General features: G+C 44.6%; 1 pseudogene; it reads right to left on the bottom strand.

Annotated features, from left to right (window-relative positions):
• Positions 1-26,491, bottom strand: LOC113561990 (annotated as a pseudogene).
• Between the last annotated feature and the right edge of the window lie 183 nt (positions 26,492-26,674).

Here is a 26,674-nt window from a genome sequence, read left to right on the forward strand (position 1 = left end):
TTAGACGTCGGCAGTGCTCTCGAGTCCTGGGCGATAAATCGGTAACCATACGGCGACAATTAGCAACGTCTCGTTGAGCGCGTTGTGAGAACCGGAGACGCCGTTTCGCAGTCCTAATTTCCTTACTTGAGAATTAATTGGACTTACCGCACAAGAATCCGGTATTCCTGCGAAGTGCGCGCATAGTTCAAACATGAGCGGGTATTATTACGGATGGGGGGTGATGCATTGCCGGTCTCTCGATTTTACCCTCGTGCGCATTCTTTATAGAAAAAGTAAGAAGTAAACCCGTGTGCAATGCGAGGAAGTTTGCCAGAATTCTTGGGACATATTTAATTTCTCAGAACATTCTTCACTGCAATATATAAAAAAAGAATTATGAATAAAATTATTATTCTTAATCTTGGACAGAGCTGATTTCGTTTTACATGTATTAATTAAATACACATGTCACTGGCAGCGTTAAATATATTGTACATAACGATTTAATGAGAAAAAAGAAAGTTTCTGAATGTGATTAATTTAAACGAATTACGTAACGATCATTGAACCCGATCTCCCGAGGAACCGATCATCGAATATCGTGATCTCGCACGTGCGCTATCACTGTTACACGTATCAGTGCTTGGGAAAACAGTCCGAAAACACGAGGCAAGAAACACCTTCGCATCTGAAGCCGTGGCGATACAGGCGACCTGTTTGAACGCTAAAGCGCGTATTTATCCGCTGGCCAAGCGCCCTTTCATAATTAGTAGTTCCCGAAGGATTCCCACCCGGCGAGGGCCGCGCGCCAAGATTTATCCGCGTCATCCCTTTTTATTCCGGGATATTCTCGCGAGCGAGCCGCCCGAGAAAAAGAGCAGAAGGTACAACGAGCACGGGGAGGGAAGAAGGACATATTCCCGTAGGTGCAGGCGCGCGAGAAGCACGGTCGATGCAGAGCGGGAGCTAATGTCAGAGATTAGAGGTAATCCGTTCTCGCTGGCAATCGTCGACGAGGATCCTCGTTCGCGAGAGCGCGTCGCTTCGCAGCTTCGATCTAGATACCACGGGCTCCTGTCGCAGCGCCGGAGGTCACCCTCCTCCTCTGTTCTGCCGCCACTGGCGAGGGTCCCTTCCGCCCCCTTTTTCGCCGGCAGATACATTAGAAGGAATTACGGAGAGCGCTTCGAGTGACGCAGGCATTAAGACCGCGCAAGACACGGCACACCGGCGGTAATTACACTAATTACGAAGTCGTTAGGATTCTTTATAAATACTGTGCACCTTTGTTGCTCCCTTTTTTCCACCGTTCTTCCTTTTTCCTTCTGCTTTTTCTCTTTTTGCAATCCTCTTCTTACCGCGAGCGCACGCTTCGACGGCGGTGAGCGCGAGTAGAACGCGCGCACCGACAGCTCTATGGAAAATTCTGCGGCTCCGCGGGTCCTTGTCTCCCTCCTCACCGTGAACGAGTGTTGCATTTACTCTTTTTGCGTCTACCGTTTGCTACCTGGAAGTTAAGCGCTGGCACGGGGCGTGAAGAAATCTTGCTCTTTCCTCTGCACCGCGGTCGCGTTTTTCGCGTAGAATCTTCAGACGATTTTTCCTACGTTAAAGTTCCTACGTTAAAGTCGGACGCGTTAATCACCGTTATTCGATGTTAAAAGACAAAAGATTCTAGGGAACATCGAGGACGCGTACAAACTATTAAATCGCACTCTTCCATTAATTCGCGATTTTAATTTTAATTAAGAAATTAAATTTCACTCGCAGTTTTTTTATTAATGTATATTTAGGGCTAGATCCAAGGATACAAGTAGAAAGACCGCTGATCAAATTCTCGCTAAGAAGGAGCCATCTGCAAACTCACCAAAGGATCGTAATGTCGTTTGTTGTCGGGTATCTGTGAGACTCGATCTGTTATTTCGAGTTAAAACAAGTGGGAATTCTCGTCGTCGAACGTTAGATTGGATCTTTCCCATTCAGATTGGAATCTGGCGGGCACATCGTGAACTATCGTGTTTCTCTACTTTCACTAAACCAGTCCCCGAGGAAATCGAAAATATGCACCTGCGGACTCTTCCCTCTGCCACTAAAAAGCGAGCCCGACGCTCGCCAAATACATGAATAATTAATAGATCTCACTAATTAACACGACAGACAGATTGTATTAAGTCGGTTGCCATTCGCGAGATACGATATAGCCGTAATTTAGACAGGATTTCGCCTGTAAAACCGTTCGCTATCTTTACGTATTCATGCATTTAGATACATGCATGACGTATTAATATACATGCGAGAATTTGAGATGCAATATTTCATACGAGCTCCGGCGATATTCAACGGAATTAAGTAGGTTGAACTTGGAGGAAGGATATTCCAAATTTCTCGAACGAGAATATATTGCATAAAATATACGCGAAATAAAATATTCCCGCCGTTCGATTAAATTGAAATACGCGTTCTCGCCTTTCACGGCGCATTATTTTGCAGCATTATTTTACATCCCACATTCGGATATCAGAATCGAATAAATGTCGAGAGATACGAGCGTTTGTTTCGAGAGATTAACGTGACCCCAGGCAGTCCGAAAGGTGCGAAGAAATCAAGAAATTCATAAATTAATCCCATGCAGATGCGTTCTATAAATCAGCCGCGGCGATTACGTTGTAAAATACTGCGCGCAGCGTCACGGAGCGCTTTGACACGTTTCCAGTCGGGAATAACGTACTTTCGTCGCGCGCTCAGAAGTTCGTAAACCTCTCTCGCGGATTCGTCGACATTGTTTTATAGCACTAAGGATGGTACAGGCGACGAAGACGAGATGGAGAACGACGGGCGTCGACATGCCGGCGACGCGAGAGCTCGATGGGAGAAAGTCAATGGCAGGAACTCGATTCTGCAACCGGCGAAATAAAAACTTTTCCCTGTCGAGTTTTCCGCGCGGATGTCGCACGCGTTCTCGCGGTCCTCACGCGTTCCGCGCGCAAATTGCGACCGCCGACAATCAAACTTACCCGCTGTGCGAGACACTGCAAACGGCGGGGGGCAACTACCCTCTAACTGGGCGACCCCCCGCTTTGACACGGCCGTTTGCTTCCGGTTTAATACCGCCAGGAGTATCCCGAATCTTCTCCGAAACGATTTCCACGACGAATTTTTAAGGACAGCGTGGAAACTTGCGTTCACGAAGATGTTTGAGACCCGAGAGCTTTGTAGTGAGCACGCTTGTACTCGCGTTCCCGCAAATAATTCGGATGCCCGAATCGAACGCGGCCAGCCGCGGTTGTAAAAGTCACCAGCAACAGTAAAGTCGAACAAACGCGATGTAATAAAGTCGTACTTCGCGGAGGCAAACAAAAGTTATTGGTTCCGTGGCTGCGGATACAAGATCGATGCAAGATCGCGTTGCAGCGGCACAAATACCGCAGGTATCGATCGGCCTAACAAGCCGGAGCGCATGTACAGCTCACGATGCCGTGGATTTTACGGTACCTATGCTGCACAAAATGATCCTCGCGATTATCGTGATCCATCCCTGTTTCTCTCTCTCTCAGCCGTTTGAATTTTAAATTTATTCGCCGGAAGGTACGACATGTCGATTTTTCTTCTCGCAAGTGAATCCATTTGCGGGAGAGAAATGCCTCTTTTCTTTATGATTGTCTCGTGGTGATCTAGAATCCGAGAGGATCCGAGTCAGTACCGAGGAGGAGGGAGGACAGAATATGTACGCATCAGACTGCGCATAAATACGGTGCCGTCGAGCAATTCGGCGGGAGTGCTCGCGAGTACCGGCAAATGCGCCGCTTTTTATCAGCTCCGCGCCACATCGCGGATCAGTCGGCATTCTCCGCCCGCTCCGTGCCTCCGTGGCAGGCGGCAAGTTTTCGCAAATTGCCAGCGACTCGCGGAATTGCCCCATAACCGAAATGAATTCGACGGGCGCGCTGGTTGCCAGCATCTGAACGGCAGGCAGGCAGGCAGGAGGGAAAAGGGAAACGCTGCAGGCTCTGCAAAGGCGACGCAGAGAGCGCGACGCGAACTCGCATCGGCTGGTAATCGTATTAAAAGGGGTGAAGCACCCAAGATCGAAACTTTCGCGAGCGAGGAGTAACGCGTAAAGAGAACCGGCAGCCGTGAGGGCGAGACTAGGGCGCTGAAAGGGAGGAGGGAAGGACGTGGAAGACAGAGGGGAGAGAATAATGGAGGAGAGAACCCTGAGACGAGAGAGCGACAGACTTGGTCGCTTTGAGCTCACCCTGAGGACTTCTTTCGGGAATTTCGTCGCGGCGGAGAGCCGCCGACCGTCGTTTTACTCGTCGTGACTAACGGAGCGTTAATCCTCGAAACGAAATCGCTAGAAAACAGTTTATTTTACGTGGCGCGGAGCGGCTCCGATATTCCTTTACAAACGAGAGACCCTCCGGTCCGATACCCGATAAAAAGAAGACGAAACCTAAGGACGGATATTGATTCTTTAATCGTCTAAACCGAGAAGAAGGACCGGAGGGAAATGATATATATCTTTTTGAAATAATATTTCCGTAATATCTTTCTTGTAGCGACGCGCGCGCCTTTAATAAGATGAAAGTACCGAGACTCCGATCCGTTCAATTTTCTGGGCTGGGTTTAACGCAGATATTACAAAAGGGATAAGTTCGAGACTGCGGCTGTCTTAACGGCTTAAATTTCGAAGAGCGCGGATAGAATTTTGCATAACCAGAGATGTAATTGGCAAGCCGCTATGTTATTATAATGGGTGCAATCAAATTCCATTTTCGACTATTTTAAGTTACATGGAGAGATTTCATATATTTTGGAATAAATAGCGCTCAAAGACGTTTATATAAATATCGTAGCATCCATAAAATATCATAGCAAAAATTACTTCTACGATACGACTCCTTTGGAGAACACGTTAGAATTATTTATCAGTCTGATGTAAGACATATATCTCTACGATACTCTTCGTCAGGGAAATTGCTTGGAAGAGAAAGAGAGAGAGAGAGAGAGAAAGGAAAAGAGAACGCTCGTACAAGTTGCACCAGTAAATTATACATCACGAAAATCTTTAACACACATTGTCGGCGCTCCGTAATTAGTTGCGCGTACATCTCGCGTTAATACACATTAACCACCCCCGCTCTCCTCGCTCAGCCCCTCGACAATGCAACGAGCAAGGAGAAGCTCGTGGGAAAATTCGCGAAACTTTCGGCGCGGACCCGCATCCGTGTTCTCCGGTGCCGTTATACCGTTACGACTCGTTACGACACCCAGCATCATGACAGAGAATGAGAGAAAGACAGAGAGAGAGAGAGAGAGAGAAAATGAGAGAGAAGGAGGGAGCTTCATTGTCAAGCAGCGCGCTTCTCCAGACACATCGGACTGATGCCTCAGCTTAATTGGAGTGTTACATACTCCTCTTCCCGGCTACCCCGTTACGAAGCACGAGCCGCGGTAGTGGCGGCGCTCCGTCATCTCTCCCTCGGAACTTGTCGCAAATTCGACGAGGTGTTGCTACCTGCCGGAGATACGGAATAATAGTATAAACGTTTAACTTCCGTCTTGCATGGCGCCCGACTCGTTATCCGGGGCGCGGACTTGACGAACGTTCCGTGAATGCTGGATCTTGCAACGTGCGGCGCGAGCTAATGTCATCGGCATGAAGACGATGGGGGAGGCTACATTTGTGTGACGTTACATCCGCAAGCGAGCAACCGGTTTCCGGTATTTTTCGACGCTGCAAGAAGATTGATCGGTGCTTGGTTACGCGCAATTGATTTCGTTTGATTATCGAGGGAAATGCACGATCGCGTATGTACTCTCTTCACGCGCAACACGGCGCAATTAGCGCGCATATTCCATGCTTGTTTGTAATGCTATTGTTATCGTAATTGTTACGAATACGTGCGCGCGGTAATTATTAATTAATTAATTAAAGCTTTGTAATAGCCTGAGAGATTAATACATGAGTGCTATCTCTGTTACTTTTAGGACAAAGGGAACTCTTGACGTTCAGCACGAGATGAATAAGGTACGTAATTATCGTAATATCCTATCGTTTAAAAGCATTTGTGAAAGCACTCGCAATAGTGTCCACCGAATGATGATTCACTGTTGCGTGAAAGCGCAAACAAAGCGAAACAACCTGGATGCATTGGTGTTTATAATTATCGTTCCGAAAATATTATATTTTCCAACGACAAATAGTTTTATCTCATTTCAAGTGTGAGAATAGTGAACAAATATGCATGACGTGTGTTTCAAGATTATCTTGTATCCCGATATGAAATGATCGTGCATGAGAATTTGACATAAAACCGGAATCAGTTTCAGCAATCGCGTACAGTGAAACGTTATAAATATTCACGTGTTTTTCGTACTAATTTCAAAGAGCGATAATTTATTTACTGCAGTAAAATGTGTTGTTATCGTGTGCAGAGATTTTATTTATCCCACATTTAGAACATAAAAGTGAGCACGAAATATTTTTGGATATTACACCAACATAAATTCAAATCGGGATGACGTAGGCAGGATGGTTTTCCTTTTTCGGTGCAACCCTTGGCGCACCCTCGGCCGCTCTCAAACAGGAACAAGAGAAACGACTCGCAGACGCATAATTAAGGACCCGACGCGAGTCTGAGGATATCGCTTACCGGAAAAAAAAAGCGAAATTTCGACTATGGACTCCGAGGACTCGACGAAAAACAGGGGGGGACCGCGCGACAACGGCTCGTTTTAATTAAATGTCCGTAATTACGTTTCCCGCTAATTACCGCGCGCGAACTGCCTTCAGGAACGTTGTACTAGCCGGTCAAAAGAAAATTGGGGTCTTGCCAAAGTTTTCGTTGAATCGTTGGGCGTCCCTTTTTTCCTGCCGACGTCGTTGCGCGGCTATTTCGGCGCGTTTTCTCGATCGACAAAGGCGAATCCAAACGTACGATTCATACTGGCTTTTTCAGAAATATGCAGAAATATAATACGTAATCGGAATTACGTTCCCGGCGGATTCTCTCGTTGGTAACGAGCGGAAGTCGTGATTAAACATTTCGACTATTTCGTTTCTAATGACATCGGTTCCCTATCCTCGTCTTCCTCTTCTTTCTCCGTCTCTCTTCCTCGTGTCTCTTTCTCTCTCGCTCTTTTACTCCCGCGCTCGCACGCAGCTACGAGGAAACGCGAAATACATAAGATTACATGGGGCGTTATATACCGTGCTCTCCCGGGGTCTCAGACAACACTAACTTGAATTCCATTTAACACTCCAGATGATACCATTCTGCCTCGCTTCCTTTCCTCATCGATCTATTACGCGTTCTATGGCGTACAATTACCAGCAGGAACAGACTGGTTTGCCTTACTACGTGCATGAATTTACTCTTGCATTAACCGTCGGGAATAATGCCGTTCGCGCTACTGCTGCTGCTGCTGCTACTGCAACAACTAAATCACGAGGACTGCTTCCACCATTTGTCGATCGTTAAGGAGCTCAGAGCCGACTCTCGGTCATTAATGCGCCGGAAGAGCCGTTTCGACATCCACGAAGCATCTGTTTATGATTTGGAATACTTCGGTTCTTCCTCTCGAACTCATTTCAATATCGCCGCAGTGCCGGATCAATTATGCAGATTTTGTTTATCAATAAATTTTATTTAAATGCAGGACGACATGCTATTTGTACCTGTCGGCAAGAGCCGAGACTGTTGAAATCACGAAGAACGGACCTCGGGCGTTTCGCGTGTCGAGCCGCATAGCTAATTTATTAATTCCGCAGGATCTGGTAGGCTCATGCACGAAAGATGAAGTCAATAAATATCCATTCAGAATACTAAACCGCCCATAGTAGTGGGTAATAAATTGAGACAACTTTTACCTCATGTCGTGACAGAGATATCTGACAGAATTGTGTGAAATGTATTAATGTTAATTCACGAATTGTGAACACGCACGGAATTTTGTTTGCGAGAGACGCTATTAATTAAATCGATCCGCATTTTATAATTTTCGTACTTTCGCTTTTATTGGCCACACGTGCGCGTATTATATCCATGCAATTCTGCAGCGAAAGCACATACATATTAAAATTGTTAAAGTATTGCTATCTTATCAAACGACGCGGTAGCGTCGCGACGCCAAGTACATAAAGAACAAGGTTCCGAGCAATGAGAGCTACTGCATAGACGTCGCGCGCTACCAAGTAGCTTATCCGAAATTTTACGTTAATTTCATGTCAAATAAACTTTTGATTACAATATCTTAGGAACTAAAGACGTACTGAAAATTCTAACGATACTTTTATAACATAATGTGGATGCAAGCTTTCGATTGCGACCACTTCGAAAAAAATTGATGCACTCCATCCTCAGATACCGTAATCGTATGCGACACTTGTGACGTTTCATTCTTCTCCAGATTCAGGTTCAGACTCACGTACGTACGCTCGCACGCAAAGCGAGTTTGTCCCTAAAGGCGCGTTCACATACGTACGATAGGTTCACGTCGCCGGACGGCGACGGCGACGGTGACGGCGTAAAACCGGGTACTCACTATAAAGAGACGCGCCGCGCCAGCGTCGCCGAACGGCGACGGCGTAAGAGACGCCGGCGCAGCAGAGGCGCCAGCGTTTCAGAGGCGCCGGCGCAGCAAAGGCGCCTGCGATTCAGAGGCGCCAGCGATTCAGAGGCGCCAGCGTAGCTGCGCCAGCGTTTCAGAGGCGCTAGCCTTTCAGAGGCGCCAGCGTAGCTGCGTTAGCGTTTTAGACGCACGGCGCAGCAGAGGCGCCGGCGTTTCAGAGGCGCTAGCGTAGCTGCGCCAGTATTTCAGAGGCGCTAGCGTTTCAGAGGCGCCAGCGCAGCAGAGGCGCCTGCGTTTCAGACGCGCCGGCGTTTCAGAGGCGCCGGCGCAGAGACGTTGGGCGCCAGCGTTGCCGAACGGCGGCGGCGCAGAGACGCTGGGCGCCAGCGCAGCACGAAGGCGGCGGCACAGAGACGCTGGGCGCCAGCGTAGCACGAAGGCGGCGGCGCAGAGACGCGCTGCGTCAGCGTCGCCGGACGGCGACAGCAAAGACGCACCACGTCGCCGGACGGCGACGGCGAAGACGTTGCACCACGTCGACGACGACGACGTTGCACGACAATATCCAATCCAATAAGTTCATTCAAGCGACGCGGTAGCGAACAAAAGTATCGGTATACAACACTTGTATCCGCAATATCCATAGAAAATAAAAAACTCTTTCAGAGATAACTAACAGACTGATATCTCTCTTCCTTTATCATTCTCCACTTATGCCCGGTTTCTTCATACCTCTCAATAGCTATCTTCCAGATAACTAAAAATTTATTTCTTCATTGAAACCTCTGATTACGTATTTAACGGATAGCTATTCTTCATACTACTCACTTTTGACACAAAGTGTCTAGAATGTTATTATAAATTACCATATTCTGTCAGGTTACAAAGGTGAAGAAAACTGATTCTACGAGATATCTTTTGGATAAAGTTATCGAGAGGTGAAGAAATTGGGCCTTAGTACATTATGTATCGGATACAGTATTGCAGCATTAATGCAAACCGGTAAGATAGTATAAGATAAAAATACATCAATAATACTACTACATTTTTGTTAAAAGATAATCCCTAAAGAACCTTTTTAAAAAAAGAAAAAATATATACGCCAAGTACATAAAAACTCCCAACTTGTCAAAACTCAAAACTAAATATGAAATCAATAATTAACTAGCCAAGTATCTAGAAGCAGTTTGAGTATTTTACCCAAACGTTTTCCATGCATACTCTCTTATCGCATGACGATATTGAAGTACTTGGCGTGCCCGGATCGCAGTGGTCATGTATTCTTGTAAATTTTGTAAATCTTGTAAATTTGTACAATATCTTGATTTGTATTGTATCTTGTATCTTCATGATTTTCAATAATGACTCGCAAATGGTTTTGTGTCTCTTATAGGTAGGACAGGACATTTTAATGTGATTCGGGCACGCCAAGTACTTCAATGTCGTCATGCGATAAGAGAGTATGCATGGAAAACATTTGGACAAAATACTCAAACTGAATTGCTTCGAGGTACTTGGCTAGTTAACTATTGATTTCATATTTAGTTTTGAGTTTTGACAAGTTGGGAGTTTTTATGTACTTGGCGTATATATTTTTTCTTTTTTTAAAAAGGTTTTTTAGGGATTTTATATTTATACAATTCTAAAATATTAATTTGAAAAGAGAAATATCTTCTAATTGTTTAAACACATTGAAATTTATAACAGAACACGAACTATGATTGATTCTATTCTTTTTTAAGCGGTTAATCGATGTTTATCGAAGCAGGAATGTTAACGTACTAAAAATACAGAATACAGAAAAAATACAAAAGATACTGAAGTTCTTGAGGCTTTAATGATTTCTTTTTTTCGTCCTCAAATTTAAGTTGACGCGATCCTGGAGGAGATAATCGAGGAAAGAAGGAGGCAAACTCGTTTCGAAAGAGCGTTCGAAAGTGCAAGCGGCTATCCATGTACGATCGAAACCTCCGAAACGCGGAAGTTCACGAATTCCACATAATTTGTGAAAGTAATCCGCACAATTTGCAGTATCCACCGACGGCCGCATAGTTTCGTACTTCATGGCAGGACCGACCGCATTACACCACATATTTGGTTGCATAATAGCAGCCGCCATGGGAAGCCAGCTTGCGTACGTACATGTATGACTAATACGATTAGACAAATCATGTTCTCTTGCCCTGTACATATATGTAATCATAATTATAAGATACAAATGTTAATATATACCTCCTGCTCTTTTTTCGTGTGCCGAATATGCAATATACATGACGAATAAATACATCTAATACACATGGCACAGCGTAATGATACGTTGCATTACGTGATGTAATGATAATATACTCGTGTATGATAATAGACTTTAACTAAAGCACGATGTTAATGTTAAACAACCTGGATATAACATGTTAATTTGCACGCATGTGTCTAATTAACTTTATAATATATCACCAATTAGAAATTATAGGTGTACTATTCAAGTGTGTTATTCAGGTGTAAAGGCAGGTACCAAATTCTTTGTCGGTCAGTAGTTCTGGTCGGCATACTCGATTTAGTACACAATGTACAAACGACGCATCTCGTGAAAATGTTTTCCAAGGATTCATCCTGAAATAACCAGCGACTGTTTACGCGGTCACCGAGTTCCCTGATAAAAGTGTGTAGGTACGCGCTTCTTGGTGCATGTTTTATCGCAACAGCGGCGCGGAGAGTCATTTAATTCCGCGATAACAAGCGGAAATGTTCACGGGAAGCGTTGGCCTTTTCCCCCGCGTACCTAAAAAAGGGAAAAGAGAGAAGGAAAAGAGAGACGCGAACCCGGGAGTATTTTAATTTAATTTATGGGAGATAAAACCGCGAACGCGCTAAACAAAGTCTTCGCTACTAATATTACTGCGGGCGAGGGTCGTAGTCTTGCCGGGGAAAATGCAGCACGGCACGAAAAAAGGGCGAATCTACTCGGAGTTCGGAGTGCGAGAAGGTGCTTAACTTTTTGCAGGAGCGCGTAAGGTAAGTCCGGGTTAGTAAGTCCCTTCGCTTAACGAAAATTGGCTAGCGTCGAAGCTGTCCGCGTAATTAAAGCTAATTGGGACAAAAAACAGAAGAATGCTGCGTTTGCCGTGCAGCATGATCATCAGGATGCAACCGTACAAAGTCCAGACCGGATAGTCTACCGGCTTATATTCTGCATTACGTTACGTCCTGTTTTAATTAATGGTTCATCAAATCATGACGCGGAAATCAACGCGGAAACGCCGCAAAACCGTCCGGAAACGTGCCATCCCATTCGTTTCTTGCGGAGCTTTAAAAAATTGCCAAGAGAAATCCACTAACGTCAGTAACTCACAGAGGAAACAGTTAACAAAGGAGGAAAGGGCGCGCACATCAGACGTCCACGGCTTTTGTACATTCCATCGCGCCAGCCGGGTCTCCGGGTCTACGTGAGAAAGAGTCTTTTTCGATCGCACGTTCCGCAAAGTCGCTACATTTCTTACTTAACCAACCCTTCACGTTATCCGACCTGACGTGTCAGGGATGAATTCAAGAACGCCTTCTCACGCTCTCTGCTTTCCCCGGGAGATTCTCGCGCCGTGGCGAAACGTGAAAGGGCCTCGGCAAACGTCCCTGGCTTGGCGTGAGAATTGTCGCAGATATCTCTTTTGTCAACATACTTAACATGCAAACGGCCGGCAGCAATTTTCGAGAAAGCACGCTGTTTTTGAGTCTGGGCTTCATCGGTACGTTCGCGAACAAGAACGTTTAAATGGCTACGCTTCCCCGACGTCATTCTCATAATAGAATATACGCCGTCTCTTAAATATAAAGAAGTGCTCATTACAAACGTTGAGATAAAAATCCATTTAACGTGTCACGGACGGAACACTTGACCATTTTGAAAAATTTGATGTAAACGTTTCTTTCACTATAACAATCTTTGGGAACAATCCTTGAGATTCTATATATTGAATATTAATAATTAATAATATTATTCACTATAATTATTTTTCTTTTTAGAAAGCCTGAATAATATTTTCGCGCGGAATCTTAAATAGATTTATATGAGCATTTAGAAGCATTTAATTAACAGGATATTGAAACATTCAACGCTGAATTTTCAACAATACTTTTTTATAGCTATTTTTATCCAAAAGCTGTCGATATTAGCAACAACGTCAATGCAGTGAAAGATAACGAAAATAAAACGAAAATCTACCTCGTATTTTGTGAATATTGGCTAAAATTGTTTACGACAGAACTGGCAACTGGAAAGATATCCCTTCAATAAACGATGAAGCGGATACAATGAGGCCGGAATATTCTGTGCAAGCTTGAAAAAGCCGGACACCCTTGACGTCCCGGAAAAAAACGTTCAATCAATTTAGAAACTTGTCCTCATCCTTGTTCTCCTCGTTAACTCACTCTCTCTGGTTTTCCTTAATCGTCCGTATCCCTTCTCTCTCTCTCTCTCTCTTTGCGCGCATCGTTCGGTAAATCCTTCAAAGGGACCCGCACGGTGGGCATAAAGGAGCTCGTTTCCGAGGGTGTGCAATCTTAAAGATACGTCCGTAGCGTCCGAAGATACGCCATGGGGTTGGGCCAAGGATCTTCTCCGCCGCAGGAAACTCCCGGGCTCTCAGGCTTGGTTATATATAAGATAATAGTCGCGCACGTGGGGTCCTCGGATAGGATGAGGTGGACTCCTCAGCGACACCCAAGGGACAGATATATTATTACTAAAGGGTAGGAAATTTAGGAGCCGCGAACCCTCGATGAAGTGCAAGGAAGAGGCCGCGCGGCGGAGAAAGGGGGCCCGAGAGAACGGTACGAGGGGGCGGATGGCGGGCAGAGAACCAAGGGTACGTGGCGGGTACGCACGATAGACGAGGAGAATTGGGGCGGAGAGCTTTTGCATTACTAGAGCGCGGTAGCCGCATTGCTCCTTTGAGACTAAGCGGTTCGCGGTTCGCGGTTAATGCGTTTGTTCTGGCGAATCGATCGCGAGCACGAAACGCGTCGGTCGACGTAACGCGGCCGGCAGCTACGTGAAACACGCGTGGATGTCTAGTGCCTCGGTCTTGCCGTGACATCGCGACGCCGAAGACGTCGGCGCGATGGAAAAGATGTTGCCTTGCGAAACGTCTTCTCATTCCGGGCACGTTGCCCCGAGCGTGGCCTCGCTCGCCCAGCCGCGAAGATCAAATCGTTTCGCGCGTGGCGAGCCAAACGAGATTAGAGACTTACTCGATTAGCAGTTGGTGTTACCGACGTCTCGTAATTGCACCCGGGCTAATTCGGAAGAAAGGCAGAGACTTCGCGCACTTTTAGCCCTTCGCTTTTCATACAATTTTATTCCTCTTTCTATCACACACGCACGCGCGCGCGCGCGCGCGCGCACACACACACACACACACACACACATATTGGCCGTGCTCCGCCATTTACCGCGACGCAACTCGGGATTTCTTTCTTCGAGGCGAACGGTAATGACGGGATAATGAGATCAGCCAGCGAATCGGATTTCGAATTAAAAACTCGTTCTCCAATGCGTCCACGTGCGTTCGGGCTTCGCCAGTTCTGCCGACTGTCAGGAAACGTAACTGTTCTTACGGGCGATCTTACAATTTCTTCGCGACGTGTACTTTTAATCTCACTTTAACTCGCGTTCCCCTTGCGGTTAAAATTACCCTTACATGGTATCATATGGATTGTAATTCAAGTTCCAATGCGACTCCAACTCGGATATTTCGCCAGTTTCTAAATGCACCCACCGCACCGCAATTTATCGCGCTATCTTCAGTGACAAGTCCAATATTTCGTTAAAATTTCACTCCGCTCGCAACGAATGCGCCATTAAAATGCGCTCCGTTATTCTTTTAACGTAATTATGTATTAATGGGATGTAGAGCGTGATGATAATAATCACGAGAGCAAATGTGAGAGATGCGCGATAGAAATATCGTACATTTCCATTCAGATTCACTATTTATTATAGCGGTAGTATTTAATACAGGCACAATAAAAAAAATTAACAGTGCGATGCGTATGAATGCGGCATCAATAAAAAATTTTCGCGATAAATATCGAGCAATTCGTCGCTCGGTGCATTATATTGAAAATATCGATCTGGCTGGAGTAATGCTGTCCCCGCTCGCTTCCCCAGGGTCGCATTTCGAAGTACGTTTCATCAGTTTCGCTGTTCTATGATTTAGTACTGTGTTCTTGCCGGAACTGCTCGTAACGGGATGAAGGAAAATGCGGAGCACAAATAAAAGCTACAATAGCGCGGGGAGGGCATGATATGTGAATATTCAGATGTCTCTTGCGGAACGTTCTTTGCGAGTCTCTCTCGCCATTCAAAGTAACGTTCTATAGTCACACAATGGTACATCTCTCCCTCCCCCTCCCCCCTCCCCTTTTCCCGACCTCTGCTTTGTAGCGACGTCAATGCGCGAGAAATTTAATCCGGCCGCCACTGTAAACAGACATATCAAACGCAAAAGATGCTGTCCTCTTTCTCTCTTTCACCCACGTGCTTTCTCTTTCGTCATATTAATTACGCTTCCTCGTTCGTTGTATTAATATATTCGTAATTAATATATTCGTTATATTAATCTCACGCTCATTACGCTAATTATCATCGTCCCTCCTACGCGATCGATCTTTTCCGCAATAACTTAATGATGCTAGTTCGCGACGTTAGTTTGCCTGATAAAGCTATCGTGTATTTGATCGCACGACTTTACTGAAAATTACGGAAATTAATCTAGCATTTATTGACTCTGACTTTATCTTTCAATAAATCCCCGGATTTTAAGGGATTAATGATCGGGAAGCGATCGAGCGTTCCTTCTTTTTGCCGTCTATCTATTTTATTATTGAGCGCGCGCGCGATTCCCTGGAGTCTCAACATCCACTTTTCGAAATCGTGAGTCTTTTACTGCCGTGGGGTTCCGAAACTCACATAAACTTACCAAACCCCATCGCAGCACGCCCTAGGGCAATCCTAATTTTTACGTCAGATTTTTACGACCCGCGGATCGTCCAAGATCGCAGTTTAGTACGTACGGACAAGTCCGGATGATATTCCGCTCGATGTTCAAGACGAGCAGTGATCTGTACTTTGGATTTCTCTATTTGTCGGATGTACCATTTTCCTGGCTCCGATTAATAATCATCGAAGGAAGAGAAATTATGCGAAACGATAGATATGAATCCGTTAATGCTTGATGCTAGACCGACGATAGATCGTGTTAGATCATCGGTAGACTGTATTAGATCGACAATAGACCGTATGAGACTGTGGATAGATCGATAGGTGTTAAATCGTCGGTAAACTGACAAAGACCTCGATGAGCTGATCGAGAGAGAATTCTTGGCTATTTTGCAGCTAGAAAAATATGCTGAAATCAGTCGTTTTTCGATATTATGATTCGCTCTGTCTCTCTCGCACGATCACACGAGGAGGAAGTCAGCTGTTTGCGCGAACGAGAACTCGCGATGTGGCGCGAAAACACTCAAAAACGAGAATGCACAAAAATAACTCTTAACGAATAATGAAGCGTTTAACTTTGACATCGATTTAATATTCGAATACTTGTTCGAATCTCGAACAATGAGCGTATCTATTATATTTATAGAAAACGAAGAGAAAAGTGGAGAAAGTTGCATAGCGAATTCATTTGCGGAAATGAATGGACTTCGTAGAATTTTGCCGGGTTACCACAGTATCGAACGTGTGTACAGGAAGCCGGTAAAGTACCGTAAAAGTTGTCTGCGCACAGGGAGGTCCCGATGTGAAGAACGAGAATAAAAAGCATGAGGAAACTGCAGTAGAAAGTTTTATTTTTTTGCCGGAATACGTGTGCGGCTGTTGTATGAAGGGTTGAGCAGCATTGAAAGTGTTTGAAGTCGAGTTGATTTATGAGCCATACGCGCCGCAAACGGTTATCATGTATTAATGCAATGTAAATTGCATAAATGGCAAATAAATATAATTCGATCGTAACGCATGCAGTTTGCCGGACAATTGTAATTTTATAATGCACCATAAATAAATATATAAATAACCTTCGCAAATGTGCCATTAAATGAGCCGTTAAATGCACCGCGCGATATAATAAACGTTAAAAGCTCCTTAGTATACTCACGCCCTTAAAATATCCGCAAAAAATGATTCCGGAACAAATCATCGAAATATCCTTCGTCAAAAAATTGCCCTGTCATCTCTCACGGGGGCGTTATATCGCCTGTTCAAGCCAGCTCTCGCAGCGAAGAATTATCGTTGTCGGTTAAGTGGCACTCCTTCACCCCTGACTAATTTATGGACGGATTGCAGTAAAATACAAAGGAGTTATAAGACATTTTTCTGTTGCTGTACATATATACGTTGGATATCCGTTCCAAATAGATCACTCTTATAAACCCGCGCATTAAAAAGCCTGTAAAAACAGTCGCGCGCATTCGTCACTCGCGCTCGCTAAATTTGTGAATCACACTTTGTGAATCGCGAGACTGAATTATTAACCGACGCAATTAAATATATGATATTTTAAATATGCACACAAAGCGCACGCAGCGCTGGCAGCCGTCAGCGGAATAACTGAAAGGACAATTAAAACAGTAAGCTACAATAAAAGGGAGACAAACGCATCGAGATACACCGGCAATTTTATTCGATATAATTTGACGCGGAGAAGCGCAGGAATAACGCTGGTAATCGCGCTCGCCGTGTACCAAAGCGGCCACCGATTTCCTTCCCAAAGAATCTCGTTTCCACGACTGGAAAACACGTCCATCCTTTACGCCGGCGAGCTTGCGCTCGTTTTGTATCCTTCCGCTCGCTGGCAGGCTGAAACCTCGGGGCCTCCCGTATCTCCCGAGAAATAAGTACCATGGATAAGCTTAAAAATGGTGAATTTCCCGAGAATATCCCTGCCGCAACGTGTAGCCCATCTATCCCGCGTTCACGTAGCTGTTTGTGCTTATGTATATCACCCACGTCTTCCGGAATGCCCGGCCGAGAGGCGTCGGAGCCGCGCGATGATTTGTAATGGCGAGGGATTGATATGTGTACGTGCGTCCCGCACGTAAAAGCAGCTCATTATTTATTAACCGACAGCGATGCGTCCAGATGGATGGCGATCCCCGATCTTCGACCAGCAACGACAGAACACGTTGTAAAACTGCACTTTACGCGTATCCATTTTCAAACAGCGTATCGAGACGCGAGGCGTAAGAGACTTACGCGGCGATAAAAGCCTCGCGCGCTCGCTCGCGGAAAGCTGCTCGGTCGTTGTACACGTCCGACGGAATAATTATCCGAAGGAGCACGGGATAATCCGTCGGAATAATTAAGAAGGATCCCGGCTCCGAGATACGTGACGCGGGAGAACGTGGAGGCGCTATTCTGCTCTTTGACAACCCTCTCTCTGTTCACGCGCGCGCGCGCGCGCGAAAAGGCGCTCTCGCGACGACGCCCGCGTGTTTAACGTATAACCGCGTAATTAGCACCAATTAAGGACGTCGGCAGCGACGGCAGCCTGTGTGCATCAGCAGGGAGACGGCACCTCGCGCGAAATTTTGTTTGTGCGAGGCGACGGGTTCCGCGCTCCGGTAATCCCGCACCCTCCCCGCGCCCTCTCCGCGCCTGCTACGCGTGCGGCCGCGCTAGAGTAAAAGAATAACAGAGTACCTAAATATTTAACCGCATTAATCGCGGCATGAATAATTTATACGGCCGCAGGATCGTACGAAGGACTCGACGAATGGTACAAAGGTAAATGGCGTGTTCGCCTCTCCTTCCGCTCCCTGCTGTCGTTCTCGTAGCCGCGGATGGTCCATGAAAGGTCAGGCGTGCGTCCGCGAGCGAGATGGACCGAGGCAGAAGCGGAGGAAAGACAGAATCGGAGAACGGGGAAACAGGGGCTAGGGCGACAAGCTGGACGGTGGTCAAGGGTTCAACTGGACGACGACCATAAAAGCTTGATTAATTAGCCATGCTGTGCCGTCGGAGCTTTCGTGACGTTACTCCGCCCAACCGTTACGAGCGAGCGCGCCGCTGTCGGCGTCCCGCCCTCGTAGTTCTTCAACTGCTATTCCGCGCGAACAAAAAGAAAAAATTTCGGGGAAGGGGAGTCGGGGATCATCGCGAGGACGACACGGGGCATCGCCGGGGGCTCGAAAAAATTGGGTTAGTTGGGTATCCCGAAGCGATGGCCGCTGACGTTGCTTAGCGAACAAGAAGAGGAACACGATGCGTAACGTACGCGTCTCAAGAGGCCCCCTTTTTTCAGGTAGCCGCGCGATCGATTTTCCTTGCCTCCCTCATCGAGTTCAGGCTACACTTAATTCGCAAACGCAGCTAAAATCCGCGCGGTCCTGCTGATCACGAAGCTCCAGCATCCCCGAGGACACGTATGTAGGCATTGATGGCTCCGGTTCCGTTCGAGCTACCGAGTTTAATCCCTTGAAAAGCGAACGGAGGGATACTACTCCACGCCGCTCTGCGGAAGCGGGTGCATCGGGCGCGTATTACCGCCTCGCATCCGTGCCTTATGTAAATGTTCGGTGGAACATGGAAAGCACGGGCACACACACACACGCCGCGCGTCCGCGGGGACCAGCCGGCAAATTGAGATTCACGCGTCTACCGACTTCGCCAGCCGACGCACGATCGATGTTTCCGCCCACGTGCACATCCGCATTCCGGTTTGCCTCCACCGTGAAGGAAAATACGAGAAGAAGAAGAAGAGGGAGAAAGAGAGAAAGCATGTGATTCCTCTCCCATCTCTCGTCTCACGCATGCACCTATCTCCTCACACTCTTATTTCTTCCCGTCAGCTTGATGGATCACGTGAAATTTAATTCAGAGCGCTTACCGCGCGCGAGTGTGCGCCCCCAGAAAATCACTCGAAATTAATTGCACTTATTGCGGATTAATCGCGCCGCGTCACGCGTGGCGGACATTAATGCGGGCTCCTGCGCGAGGGGGTAGCCGTGTATTCGTGATTCATTCAGTTGCGTGGTGAGGCTTGACGATTTCTCTCCATCGCGGCATATCACGTACGGAGTATCGCCTGTGTCAATCTGAGCTCCGCTTGTCGAATGCGGTGTAACGAGCTGGACTTTGTCATATCTGCCGAGATGAGGCTATTTGCATAATTGTGGAATTTTATCGGAAAAGCTGATACAAAATATCATATATACAAAAACAGGAGAGACACTGTGTGGCATCACTAAACGTTACGATATATAAAAATAGCTATTGTATAAATAATTAATATTTCTATTAATATTTTTGTTATAATCATCCCGCAGAAATGCACTAACGAATACAGTTGTATAATATCGTGATTTTACTTATTATTATCGCGATATTACTACGATACAGAATTTATTTTATCTGCATGTATCTGTAATCGTTTACACATTGTGCTCTTACTTTCAATAAATAGACCCGTGGTCCACCACGGTTTTGCACAACGAGTCTGAGTGCTCGCGCGATGCCGCGCCGATAATCAATAGTAACGATGAGTTAGCATCCGCGTCGGGGCTCGCGTAATTTCGCGGAGCTGTACACTTCCGGGTCGACGAATCGAATTGCGCGAGTTTTTTGCTGACGGCAAGTCACTCGGAGAACCTTAAAATTTGAAGTCGCTCAGTCGCCCGTGAAGATTGATGGCACCGGGCTGCCATTTGCGCGCGTAAATTTGTAACTCCGCGCGAGTGTACTATACCGCCCCCCGGTGCAGATGAACCGGAGGCGTCGTACGATTTTCACGAAAGCTGACACTCTTTTCGAGCATTTCGCGTCTATAAAGCTCGTACACCATAGGAGGGGGTGGTTGCGCGTAAAAGTTTACGGTAACGCGCCAGCCTCCAACCAAAAATTTATATCCCCCACACGCACACGTGTGTATGCAAAACTGAATCCTAAAAAAAATTTGATAACTATGCGTGCTTGTGCGTTTACCTGCGTCAAACGCGCACCGAAATGTACACTATCGTGCGCCACTTTCTTTCCAGATTTAACACGCAATATGCCGCTAGACGTTGCAGCAGTTCCAACAATTGTATTATAAAAAGATACATTAATTGCAAATCGCTCTGAGCGGCCAAACGACAAAGCATAGCCATGCATAGCTGTTTTTTAACATTACAGTTATGTTACATCGCCTTTAATATTAACACATCAACCGTGATTTATTATTGAGCAATAATTTTCTTATCTTGTTTTTTTTTATTTATTCTAAATATATGATTTTATTATTGACGGAAATATAATTATTAAGCATATCATGTAGCGCACATGAGCTCGCTTTAAATATTTTCCGTGTAAAGATCGTTGCAGTTTCGACACTCGAATTTAAAGTGCCCAGTCATGGGATGTTCCGCATATAAGTTTTCAGTATGCGTATAATCGTATGGCGATCTGTCGATTTAATAAAATACGAACTACGTAAAACTTGAATGCACATTTTCGAAATCGATTCTTCCATACATCGACTGTATCTCGCGAGGATTGAATAATTACTAGGTAGCTAAATCGCGTTGAGGAGGGTGATTATCATGCGCACGCGACTCGAGCGTTCGCCGCAGCTATACACGAAATGACTTCATCAGTCGAGAAATGTTAATGTTAGCACCTGCGATGGAATTGACAGATATTTTAGTAATAATATTAGCGTTAATGACATTATATGTGAAGAAGTCATCAAAAAGAATTATCTTGCAAACTACTACTTACATTTGTTTTATCTGCAGTCTCACAAATTTAACTACTTTCGCAAAAGAGCGGATATTTCGCGCGGAGGAAAAAAATAGAACGCTGACAGAATTAGTGACAGCAAACATTGTTCATCGCCTGCGCATCTAGCTGATTCTAATCGATGGAATTCGATTTGCTGATTGAAATAAACCGTGAGAGAGCTATGTTGTTCAATTGGTTCCGGCCAAATGAAAGAGATACAAGCGTGTACTTCAAAACAAGAGCATCATTCGCTAATTCTCATGTCCTATTCTATTATCGCGCGCTATTCGACATCAGTTCGCGAATTGATCGATCATTTTACGCGCTATTGACGGATCCATCGTGTAATTCACGCGTTAATTTTTTAACAGAAAATAGGAAACTACAAAAATTACGGGAACTCGTTCACATGGATCGTACATCCGGCACTCTCTTGAGGCGAAACGAGAATTTACAACGGTCGTCGCGCGCCAACGCACCAAGGAGGGTAAGCAGTTACATAACGACGACGCGGCCTTGGTCCTCACGCAAAAGTTTATAACTTTATCACGGATATATTCCGGCCGCCCTCGGAAAGAATTCTTTCCGCGCGAAACTTTAACAACTTCTCCCTCCGCCGTGTATTTTAACCATTTCCACCTGACTCGCGTCCGCAACAAATTCCGTGCCTCTTCATTTCTTCCTCTCTCTGCTCGCCCTTTCATGTTTTACCCCCTCAGTGCTACATTCCGCTCCTCCGTGTGCGGAGAAAAATCCCGCGCGCTTCGAAACGAGGAGCTACACCCGAAAGGAATCTTGATTTCCTGTCGTGGTTAAAAATGGCCCGTTTGCGCGTCGTATTCGTCGTAAATTGAAGACGAGCGAAATGCACGTGTATACCGTGCGATCTCTGTTTGCGATCAATTAATCCTTACGAGACACGGGCGCAACTGCAATAGCGAGCGTGTAAATACGACGAATGGACGACCGGATGCGCGCGGCACTCTCTGCGCGCTGAAGTTCGCACGGGGAATCAATATTCTTAATTCTTATCTTCGAAAGGGAGAAGTCCATTTCGCGAAATTAAAGGAAAGAGTTGGTGAAACGAATTTACATAATTGAAATCCGCATGCTGCTGAGGCTGCAAATCAAAGAGTCGGAAGAAAACCGAAGAATCATCAAAAGAAGCCATTTGGAAAATTAACGTTACAGATTAATGAACGGAGCGTGCTAAAATCAGCCAACTTGCATTGTTATCTTTACGTGCATCGCGAACATACAGTATGCACGAACAATTTATGATATTGCATTAGATATAATCGAATTACTGTATATAAAATATGTAAAATTTATTTTACCTTAGCAAAATTTCTTTAATTACTCTATCTTTCTATGATTTTGTAATATTTCTTATCTGTAAAGTTCTTAATATTTAATGATACTAAATACATTTCTTTTACAAATCAGTTTTTAATATTTTATGATGAAATAGAAGTCTCAAGTAATACTAAATTGAAAAAACCTTATAAAGGTGAAAAAGTACTCCAAGTACATAAACAATCTCACCTTGTACGCAACAAAAAGTTTAAAATGCTATTTATAAAAATCAAAACTAAATATGAAATCAATAGTTAACTAGCCAAGTACCTCGAAGCAATTCAGTTTGAGTATTTTGTCCAAATGTTTTCCATGCATACTCTCTTATCGCATGACGACATTGAAGTACTTGGCGTGCCCGAATCACATTAAAATGTCCTGTCCTACCTATAAGAGACACAAAACCATTTGCGAGTCATTATTGAAAATCATGAAGATACAAGATACAATACAAATCAAGATATTGTACAAATTTACAAGATTTACAAAATTTACAAGAATACATGACCACTGCGATCCGGGCACGCCAAGTACTTCAATATCGTCATGCGATAAGAAAGTATGCATGGAAAACGTTTGGGTAAAATACTCAAACTGCTTCTAGATACTTGGCTAGTTAATTATTGATTTCATATTTAGTTTTGAGTTTTGACAAGTTGGGAGTTTTTATGTACTTGGCGTATATATTTTTTCTTTTTTTAAAAAGGTTCTTTAGGGATTATCTTTTAACAAAAATGTAGTAGTATTATTGATGTATTTTTATCTTATACTATCTTACCGGTTTGCATTAATGCTGCAATACTGTATCCGATACATAATGTACTAAGGCCCAATTTCTTCACCTCTCGATAACTTTATCCAAAAGATATCTCGTAGAATCAGTTTTCTTCACCTTTGTAACCTGACAGAATATGGTAATTTATAATAACATTCTAGACACTTTGTGTCAAAAGTGAGTAGTATGAAGAATAGCTATCCGTTAAATACGTAATCAGAGGTTTCAATGAAGAAATAAATTTTTAGTTATCTGGAAGATAGCTATTGAGAGGTATGAAGAAACCGGGCATAAGTGGAGAATGATAAAGGAAGAGAGATATCAGTCTGTTAGTTATCTCTGAAAGAGTTTTTTATTTTCTATGGATATTGCGGATACAAGTGTTGTATACCGATACTTTTGTTCGCTACCGCGTCGCTTGAATGAACTTATTGGATTGGATATTGTCGTGCAACGTCGTCGTCGTCGACGTGGTGCAACGTCTTCGCCGTCGCCGTCCGGCGACGTGGTGCGTCTTTGCTGTCGCCGTCCGGCGACGCTGACGCAGCGCGTCTCTGCGCCACCGCCTTCGTGCTACGCTGGCGCCCAGCGTCTCTGTGCCGCCGCCTTCGTGCTGCGCTGGCGCCCAGCGTCTCTGCGCCGCCGCCGTTCGGCAGCGCTGGCGCCCAACATCTCTGCGCCGGCGCCTCTGAAACGCCGGCGCGTTTGAAACGCAGGCGCCTCTGCTGCGCCGGCGCCTCTGAAACGCTGGCGCCTCTGAAACGCCGGCGCCTCTGCTGCGCCGCGCGACTAAAACGCTGACGCAGCTACGCTGGCGCCTCTGAAACGCTGGCGCAGCTACGCTAGCGCTTCTGAAACGCTGGCGCCTTTGAAACGCTGGCGCAGCTACGCTAGCGCCTCTGAAACGCCGGCGCCTCTAAAACGCTGGCGCAGCTACGCTGGCGCCTCTGAATCGCAGGTGCCTCTGCTGCGCCGGCGCCTCTGAAACGCTGGCGCCTCTGCTGCGCCAGCGTCTCTTACGCCGTCGCCGTTCGGCGACGCTGGCGCAGCGCGTCTCTTTATAGTGAATACCCGGCTTTACGCCGTCACCGTCGCCGTCGCCGTCCGGCGACGTGAACCTATCGTACGTATGTGAACGCGCCTTTAGGGACAAACTCGCTTTGCGTGCGAGCGTACGTACGTGAGTCTGAACCTGAATCTGGAGAAGAATGAAACGTCACAAGTGTTGCATACGATTACGGTATCTGAGGATGGAGTGCACCAATTTTTTTCGAAGTGGTCGCAATCGAAAGCTTGCATCCACATTATGTTATAAAAGTATCGTTAGAATTTTCAGTACGTCTTTAGTTCCTAAGATATTGTAATCAAAAATTTATTTGATATGAATTTAACGTAAAATTCCGGATAAGCTACTTGGTAGCACGCGACGTCTATGCAGTAGCTCTCATTGCTCGGAACCTTGTTTTTTATGTACTTGGCGTCGCGACGCTACCGCGTCGCTTGATACATCTGTGATTGATAAGAATATAAACCAATATTTCATTAAGGAGATTAATTAAATTAATTAAAATTAAATAGTATATTATAAAATTGCGGAATACAACGGAATCTAAGATTTTTCAATCTATCTATGTAAAAATTTTTCACGGGAATACTTTTGTGAAGAAAACCTTTGAGAAGAAACGATTGCAATAGTCAGTCAACCGCGTGTTCCATACTTGGCTCGCTACTGGTATCATAGTTTGATATAATATCTGCCAATTATTGTTAACAAAATCCATGGCGAGTTCATCTATAATTAACAAATTTACATGTTACATTGCGCTTTAAAAGAAACGAGTTGAAATAACATATATATGAATTATGAAGTAAATGTGAGAAATATTTGAGACTTTCAAGCTATAATTTCAAAAATTAAACATTTCGTGTTACGTAGAAACAAATTTTTGAAAAATCATTTTTCCAAATTAAAGACAAATAATTATAGTCAATATATTTGATATTATAATATAAACTATAAAGGATAGAATTATATTTGAATCAATTTAATGTTTACCAAGCTCTTTACTGCCTTCGTAGAAATTATCTAGATGTATTTTCATAGTTTCAACTGTCGGATTTATAAATACGTATTCTATGATCCATCTGTCATTTGCCATATGTCCTGTTGTAATCCATCTTATTCTGACATCTCCTATAGTTATCTTGAAATGTCCTGTTGCAAAAATTGTGCTAGTGTAAATATGATGTTTTTCAAAGAAAAAACTTGCATCGATTTCTCATCGAAAGTCAAAACTGTAATTTAACACTTAAATTTTTTAATCATTTAAAATTTTTTAATTTTTTAAACTTTTAAAATTTTTTAATCTTGTGAGTAATTAGAATATAGCCAGCACTAAAATGACATGCATTTTTATACCTTTGTCACTTAATTTGAATCCGATCAGATTACCCTCTATTTTACTATCACCCTCATAGATCATCTCCGGTACTCGCATATCAAGCTCCAAGCGGAAGATGTCTTTCTTAAAATATGGCTTCACGGATGTAAAACGTGCCTTCTCAAGGCCAAGCAACGTCGAATTTATGACAGCTATGCTTCCCTGTATCACCGATCCATTATACTCGTGACGATGATAATCGAGAAAGAATGGGTTCAGAGGCAAAAAATTGTATTCTGGCTTTCCTACCAAAACGAATGGAATAAATGTTAATTTCTTAATATTTTAAAGATCGGGGGAACTCTATTATGCTTGGACGAACAAGATTTAATCAGTTCATAAATTTGATGTGAATTTATGTACATGTTAGCTTTTAAACAATTAATATGTCTGGTAAACGTTCTCAAACATTATAAACTGCATGAATTAGATAACGCAAGTATTCGAAAAAAATGTATGAATTAAAATAACAAAAAGATAACTGTTCGGAGAGGAATTACCTGCCATGAATACCGACCATGAGTTTTCCATCGCGTGCTTTAAACAGCTGGAGTAGTTGGTTGCATTCCGCTTGCAAGAGGCTGGAAAGATAAGAGTGGAACGTGAGATAAAACAATAAAAACGGTGGAAATAAAAACACGCGAGTTACTTTCGGGCAAAGATTATTTAACTGCGATGTAAAGAATTGCACATTTAACATCTGAATATTATCGATTGTACACTTCGCTCGCAGGAATAGAAACCTCTGCTTTTCTCTTTCTCACTAAAAGGCATTATTAAAACTGTAAAGAATTG

This window comes from Ooceraea biroi, chromosome 1, assembly GCF_003672135.1.
Source record: "Ooceraea biroi isolate clonal line C1 chromosome 1, Obir_v5.4, whole genome shotgun sequence".
Classification (NCBI taxonomy): Eukaryota; Metazoa; Arthropoda; class Insecta; order Hymenoptera; family Formicidae; genus Ooceraea; species Ooceraea biroi.